A 9,010-nucleotide genomic window follows, 5' to 3' on the forward strand; every position below is an offset into this window, starting at 1 on the left:
TATCATCCACATACAAGACAAGATAAATAACATGGTCACCAATTAATTTAAAATACACACGGTGATCTTCTTTTCTTCTAGTGAAGGCAAGTCCCCGTATAAATATATCAAATTTCTGATACCACATGCTTGGTGACTGTTGTAACCCATACAAAGATTTTTTTAACTTGCATACTAGTTCTTTCTTACCTTCACTATAAAGCCTTCAGGTTGCTTCATGTAGATCTCTTCTTCTAGATCCCTATGAAGAATGTTGGGTTGTGTTATATTTTTTCCACCACTAGCCCACGTAGTTAATAGGGGGGTTAGAAGGGGGCGGAGGCCCCCTACGTTGTGCCAATTGTGTAGCAGGGGAGTCACAGGGGGCTTGAGGGGTGCAAGTAACCCCTCTCAATGGGGTCTTAGGCAGAACCCCAGAAAATTTTGTTTTTTGGACCCTATATTAGGTTGGGCGGACCTACCTATTGTTTTGTGCATATTTTTCACACATGGTTTTGGACTCGATGGTTTTCGGTCCATGGTTTTGGATGCGATGGTTTTCAGTCCATGGTATTGGATGCTTCAACATGTATAAATATGTATTATAACATTGAAAGCAATATAATGAAAAATCAAGTTGGTAGTCTCGGTTTTGTGATCCAGGGGAAATCTCTGTGTATATGTGTTTTATGTGTTATGCTCTCACATTGTTTATTTTCTGTGTTTTCGAATTCGTATGTAGGTAATTTCTGTATAGGGTTAAAACTTACAAAGAAAGGTTTTCTTCACATCCATCTTTTCTACCTCAAAATCAAAAGCAACATCAATAGATAAAAGTAATATAATAGAAGCCACCTTTGCAACAGGAGAAACAATATCACCAAAATCAATTCCTGGCACCTGGGAATAACTTTTTGTTACCAACCGAGCTTTGTATTTCTCCACCTTTCCTTTTTCATTTGTCTTCTTCTTTAAAAACCATTTTATACCAATGGGTTTCCTTCTAACCGGCAACTCCACAAAATCCCAAGCCTGATTTTTATGCAAAGATGCCATTTCATCAACCATGGCCTTTTTCCAAAGTTTTCCATCCTCTAAATCTACTACTTCCTTCATAGTTCTGGGATCATAATCAGTAATAGATAAATTAAAATTTGAACATAAAGTAGATGGACTATACCTTTCCGGTTGCCTTCTTTCTCGAACTGATCTTCTCACACCGAATTTTGTGGCTTTTCATCTTCTGAATCCTTTTCTACTATAGAGTAATATTCTTCTTGCTTTAGCTCATGAAACTCTATATTCTCGGGTTTGTTTGGTAGGACTTCATGTTTAATAACATATTTCACCTCTCTAAACACCACATCTCAGTTGTACACAACCTTCCTTGTTACTAGGTTCCAAATCTTATAACCTTTTAAACCATCCTTATACCCAATAAAAATGCACATTTTGATTTACTATCCAAATTTGTTTTTTTCTCCTTTGGAACATGTACGTATGCATCACATCCAAATACCCTAAGATGTGAAAGAGAAGGTTTCTTACCAGTCCATACCTCTTGTGGAGTCTGTTGAAGCCCCGAAAATCGGGTCTACAACAAGGGGGATACTCGCCCGGTCTGGACCTTGGTTGGCAGCTCCTTTTCCGTTTGGTATAGCAGGTCCGACTGGGGATATGGGACCAGTTTCCCAATTTATGTGTGTGTGTGAGAAAGATGGATATTTCTATTTCTAACAGTTTCTAAATGGAATACTTCTACTCTAATTCTAATCTAATAATAAGGAAATTATTATTCTAATCAACAGAAATATGTAAATCTACACTAACTCGGGGTGAGATCTTTCTTCTATGTGATCTAAAATGATTTCAAATAACAACTGGTAATAAAGATCATTCAGATGTTATGAGAAAAGAATTCAATGAATATGAACCACTTCATATAAAAAGTTAGACGAAACAGTTGTGAAAAATTTATCGCATAATAAGCTATTCATACACTGAGCATAAATAAATAGCTATCACCATACAAAAGTGACAAATGATAACTCAGGCATTCATACATTAATATATAAATAACTGAACATGAAAATCACTTGAACACAAGGCAAAAATAGTTAAGAGATAGAAATACCATTTATAACTAGTCCTACTCATGAGCTTCAAGTGATAACGATTAATCTCTTCTTGATAAAATATCTACTAAGAGTACAAAAGTGCAAAATCAGTAGCAGATATCAAATGCAAACATCAATAAATCATATTCCATTCATTCATCAAAACCTCCTCAGAGGGTACAGAAGTGCATGTTCTGGGGATAAGTTTTTGATAAATTTCAGGACCCTTCTCTAAATGCATGAGAAGGGTTTAAATACTACTAACTAAATCTAAAAATAAATTATTACAAAAATATAGGATGCGGTTTAAATGACCGTTCTCTTTTCAGGAAAATAAAACAAAATTAAAACTACAATTGAATCTAAAATTAAACTACTTTTGTATTTGGTCCTTGAAATCGCATGTATGCAGCATCTGTCTGAGAAGAGTCGGCTGGCCGACTTCCACTCTTAGCTGAGCTGAGAAAACAAAATCGACGAGAGTTGGCACCATTTTTTTGGCCAAATTGATGATACACTTAAGAGTCATCCACTGGCTATGTGGCTTTACCAAGTAAGCCTAGTAATAATCCCAGTTTAACTTGGTTAACCCTTGGATTGCTTGTGTGTTTTCTTTGGCCTTCTACTTCCAATTAGCCTGTCTCATTGCCTTCTTGCAATTTTCAAAGCTTGCAGGTGACTGGGCAATTAGCAGCTTGCCTTTTCGGAAAACATTTCTCAGCACGCATCGAAAACTGCCTCCGTTTCTTGATCCAGATTTCCTTGATGCTTTTTTCGCCTTTTGCGCTTTTTCCTTCCAGCGGATATAAAGTTCAAAATTTGTAAAAATAATAATTTCGTGAACTCTTGACCTTGAGTCTTAAACTGTCTATTTCTGATATCTGCGCTATCCAGTATTCACTTCACCATGTCTATGTATGGAAGAATTTTGGGCCTTGCTGTTATCCGGTGTAAGAATGAGCAAGCTAGCTCTGTGATGGATGCCTCAGATGAATTGTTTGAGCTCGTAGTAGCAACAACTTCCATTACTCTGGGATTCTCCTCTTCGAGAAGATTATACATGCCTTCCCACGTAGCAATTCCCTCGCCTCTGTTACATGCCGTGTCTGTATATAAGAGCGCCATTTCCTTTTCCTCAGAGCTCAGGGCTTTGCTTTTCTTTCCCATTTTAACCTACGTATTGCTTTGTATCGTCCTCTGTTCTCCGTTCCTGCAATTCACAAGTGAAGAAAAAATGAATGACAAGGAAGGGTGATGGGAAAGTTTTAAATGCTGCAGACACATCAAGCATACCACCTTACATGAGATGATTTTTTCGATAAGCATGAACCCATATTCCATTAATATCTAGCAACTAATTCATTTATTAGCATTAAAGCGCATAACCAGGTGTCAGCTTATGGAAATATTTTTCTTGAATAACGTGCTCGAAAGATCTATGAGGAGCGATTTTATGATTTTCTTCGAAACATCGCGAAATGATAACATCGCAAAATCGTAACATCGCAAAGTTGGTCGCTTGTGATATCGCATTATTACATTGTCATTGTATCACGAGATCACAATATCGCAATATCGCAGATCGCATAAACGTTATATATGATAAACTTTGTTAACTTGTTTTCTGCGAAATGCGATTTGCGATCGGCGTCATCGCATATCAGCAAATTAAAGTGTTTCATTGTAAATTGTGCTATATGCGATGCGATATTTTATTATCACACATCGCAATCTCGAAATGCTTAAGATTTAGCTCATAAGGAGGTATCCCATTATATTTTTCCAATGCAATATTCCTAAGGAAAGATTTGCGTCTTACCTTATCATAAAACTTAGATTTTTTGGATTTTTCAAGGGGGGCTTCCTAAGCTTATGATGGTAATTTTATTCGAAAAAGGAAATTTAAACACTACTTTTATTTTTAAATTTTTTTGCAAAGGGTCCCCACTTATTTAGCATTATTCCTAATACTAAATAAGAAGGGGGGTTGCTGTTGGCCACAACAGAGTCTTATCCTCCAACACTGATGAAGGTGATTTATTGACCAAGTAACATTAGGCCTCCACTGCCTCTGTCTAGAATTTCTATCCTAACTCGACACCACTAAGCATGCTTCTTGCCCTTTCCATTAACGTCTTTTTCATTCTTTATGCAAATCATTCTTTCTCAGGTGTTTACGGAGTATTCTTCTACCATGTTATACCACACTTCTTACTAAACTGTTCAAATTCCTTCTTGCAAAACTCTCCATCATTATCTGTCCTCACCAGCTTTATCTCCTTCTCCGTTTGGTTTTCCACCAGAGCCTTAAATTCTTTAAACTTGTCGAAGACTTCAGATTTCTTCTTGTCGGAATAAATTTGTGTATTCCTTGAGAAGTCATCTATAAATGATACATAGTACACAGACTTACCTAGTGATGGAACCGACACAGGTCCAAACACATCAATGTCCACAAGCTCTAATATTTGTTTCGCCCTTTCACAACCAGAGGGGAAACTCACCCGATTCTACTTCCCATATACACAAATTTCACAGAAATAAAATTCGAGAGAAATATTAGAGATACCTTCTACCATACCTTTACCATGAAATATTCGAAGGCCCTTCTCTCCAATATGTCCAAGTCTTTGATGACATAGCATGGTCTTTTCTCCAGAGAACACTATATTTTCTGCTCCACTTTTAGGAACCACAAAATTTTTGCACCTATAAGTAACAGTGCTACCTTGTAGTTTGTACAGAATTCCAATCCAAACTACCCGCATCAATACCAATGCTCCCCAAACCATCTTGCAGGTATCTTTATCGAACATTGTTTTTACAATTGTATCATCCAGCTTACTTACAAAAATCATATTTCTGGTTATGGAAGAATATGTAGAACACCTAGAAGTGTTCTAATCCTTCCACCTTGCTACTTCAACTTGACTTTTCCGCGACCAACGATTCTAGCTTCCTTATCATCTCCTAAGAAGACATCACCACCATCACATTTCTCATACTCGCAGAACCACTCTCTATGGGGAGTGAAGTGGATGGATGCACCTTAATCAATCAGCCATGCCTCATGATCTACATGTTTACTTTAAGAAAAAGCCAAGTATGCATCTCCACCTTCATCTAAGGTTATTTTTGCCTCTACAGAAAGAGCATCATGAGATCTCTTTTCTTTCTTAGGAGCTTTAGATTTACAATCCCTTTTGTAGTGCCCTTCCTTTTCACATTTCCAGCACACCTTTACAGGTTTTCCTGGAGATTTAGATCTCCTTCTAGATTTAGATCTCTGACTGAAGGACTTATTTTTTATTCTGTTCTAGGACCGTCCTCATACAAATAAGGCATCACTATTCTGGCTCTCCATATCTTTCCGTCTCATCCCCTTCGTCAGGAACGATGAGACTATTTCGCCAAACTGCAAGGCAATTGCATTGCTACCTATTGCAACAACCAAACTATCTGGTAGAGAATACAAAAAACTGATTCACTTATCTTCATCTGAAATTTTAATATCAACAAATAATAATTGGCTTACCACAGATGTGTTCAGATGCTCTGTCACCAAATCTCCATGTTTCATCCTCAGGTTATACAACTTTTTTCATAGAAACAGTTTATTCACCAAAGACTTAGATTGGTACAAACTCCCTAACTTGTCTCACAAAGTCTTGGCTGTACCTTCCCCTAATACATTCAGCAATACTAAATCTGAGACACAAAATTGTATTGTGCTTTTTTCGTTCTGATCGAACTTCTTCCATTCTTCGTAGGAGACTGTCGTTGGTTTAGTACCTAGATCTACTGCGATCCACTCATCTTTATCCAACAATAGATCCTCCATCTTCAATTTCCACAACTCAAAAATCTCGCCATTAAATCTCTCAATTTGTTTCTTTCCACTACTCGCCATCCTCTTTCACCACCAGAATTGATCTCGCATATCTTCCACTGAATAGGGTCTACCACAGGCCTGAGCAAAAACCCCTGAGCACTAAAGGCGTCCCCTTGAAGCCAAAACAACTATGATACCAAATGTAGTTTTTAACCCCGTACAGAAATTACCTACATATGAATTTTAAAAACATAAATTAAACAATGGTGAGAGCATAAAACATAAAACAAATATACACAAAGATTTTCCCCTGGATCCCAAAACCGAGACTACGAGATTGATTTTTTATTATATTCCTTTGAATGTTACAATACATATATATACATGTCAAAGCATCCATAAACCCTATTCCATTAACGCTGGATTAAAACATAACCATAATTTTCTTTCCCGAATCTACAAAATACCATGGACTGAAAACCATCACGCCCAAAACCATGTGTGAAATCCATGCACAAAACCATAGGTAGTTCTGCCCACCTAATATAGGGTCCAAAAAATATTCCCTCAGGGCGCTGGCCTAAACCCCGTAGAGAGGGCTACCACCCTCCGGAAACCCCCTCATACAGGTATTGCCCTGATCCTCCGCCCCCTACTACACACAACGCAATGAAGGGGGGCCTCCGTCCCCCTTCTAATCCCCTTGTTCAACTACTAGGGCTAATCGTGGAAATAATATAACACAACCCAACAAAAATGAACTTGTTGACAAAGGAGTTGAAATGGACTGGTATCATCCTAGTTACAATAAGGAAAAATATCCAGAGTTCATGATTTGGAGTAGGAAGAATATTGAACAAGCTGAAAGTGTCAGAGTTTGGAGCAAGAAGTCCAACAAGAAATTTCATCAATATGTTGAAGCAAAGAGAGTCAAAATGAAATGTTTGAGTCATATTTGTAAGCCTGACTGAGACATAGACCAACATGTGTTCTTATTTATGTTATAGGAAATCTATTTCTCCATTAAGGGGGAATGTTAGAATAATGTAGAAATGGAGGTGTCTATAAATGTGATAGGTTTGTTGAGTTGCCTTCCTAGTTGTCAAGAAATGATGTCGATCTATGTGAGTTACTAGATGTTGTTCTAGAAGTTATTGTTTTCTAACATAGTTGAGTCATTGTTTCCAATGTAGTTGAGTTGTTGTTGAGTCAGAGTGTGTATCCTCCATGTTGTTATGTCCATAGAGTCTGGTGATCCCATCATTATAGAATGAGACAAATTGTGATTTATTGGCAATGAGCCAGTGTGCAGGCTTAAGCCTAAATTAATAAAGCGTTCTGTTTTGTTAAACTATGTGATTTCTATTAAAAAAAAAAAAGGAGAAAAAAAGAGTTGATTTACTAGATGGATATATTTAATTGCAACTTGTTCTACAGTATATTTGATTGTCCTGTTCAAATTTATTATTGGAAAAGCTCATGAGTTTCATTTGTGATATCAATGAAAACCTAAAAAAGAAAAATCCAATCTATGAGCAGTTAAAACTGTAAAAATGCTCCTCAAATCCACTAGCTGGAGAAAGAGATTATTGACTTCGTTCACTACCAGATGCCTCCCCAATTATGCCTTGACGTTATGAATGTCGTAACAGAGCGGAAGAGAGAAAAGTAAGGAAATAGTTGTGACCGAGCTCACCAGCTACCCATTTAATCCGTGTCATCGTTTCAGCAGTTACGCCTTGCATATTTCACTTCTGCATGTTAGGGACGAAGCTGCCATGAAGCAGCACATTTTACATATTGACTTAAGATTATTATTTTCAGCTTTATCTAAACCTGGGTGGTGAGTACCAAGCTCCTAATTAAGGAGAAATAGGATAAATGTATAGGCTCCACTGATTAGAAGGTCGTCGCCCAAAATACCAATTTGTATTAAATTTCATTTTCATGGTAAAATTTAGTTGGCATTGTGGGGGCAGTTAGTTACTCATGGTGAGCATTAAAAATAAAGTTGGAATTTGGATTTTTTTTACTTATTAAACATTTTTGTTTTGAGGTTTTGGGTTTTTAGCTTTCTTATCACATAAAATTATGTTTATTTTTTTTTCCCAAGAGTGATGTTCTAATAATAAATTAACCTTTCACTAATAAAGATTTTATTAAAAAATTACCTTTCAGTAATATAGTTATATTATAAACTTTCACATATTTATTATAATGAAAAAACAAAATGACTATAACATAAAAATGACTTAAAATTTCACATATTTATTATAATGAAAAAACAAAATGACTATAACATGAAAATGACTTATTAAATCTTGAATCTTGGTTTGAAATTATATGGAGCACTCACTATAAAATCTAGAGAACCTGAAATCAAATGTGATTGAAAACATCTTCACTTTAAAATTTAAAGAACCTGAAAATAGATGTGATTGAAAACATGCCATAGCATTTGTATCAATATGCCTGAAAGAATCTTAAAATAGACGACAAAATACTTAATTTCATGACTGCAAATTAATCTCTCACATATTTAAGGCCCATATCAAATCGAGGAGATGAAAAACATGATAAGATCTAACCAATTTTAGTATATTCTTATAAAACTTAACATTCATATGAAAATGATTCAATATTTTATAATAAGTTGTTCACTACATAAAATAAAACAAAAAAACATATATATTAAAAAGGAAAATTTGGCCCACAGGGCTTTGGATTGATGGTGAATAGGTGCACTGTTAAGGCACTCCTTGCGATAGGTCGCCGGTTCAAATCCCCCGTGAGTACTTAGGTTAGTCTAAACATAAAAAATTAAAAAAAAAAAAAAAAAAAGGAAAAATTGGAAACATATAATTTTTGGTCTAAAATAAAGATATATTTATTTTGTAAGGCATGTCAAAATTAGTAAATTTCTTCAATTGCCTCACATTTCTTTTTACCATAGTGAGCCCAATCTTTAATGCATTTGTTCTTCTTCTAATACAAGAAATCATTTTATCCTAAATTTACCATGTTGGTCCTAGGAGTAAGGAGATTTAGAAACACTATAAATGTGTAATGCAATGTTGTATTG

The sequence above is a fragment of the Pinus tabuliformis genome, chromosome 6 (genome assembly GCF_031772625.1).
Source record: "Pinus tabuliformis cultivar Carrire ecotype Pingquan chromosome 6, CPIR1, whole genome shotgun sequence".
Lineage (NCBI taxonomy): Eukaryota > Viridiplantae > Streptophyta > Pinopsida > Pinales > Pinaceae > Pinus > Pinus tabuliformis.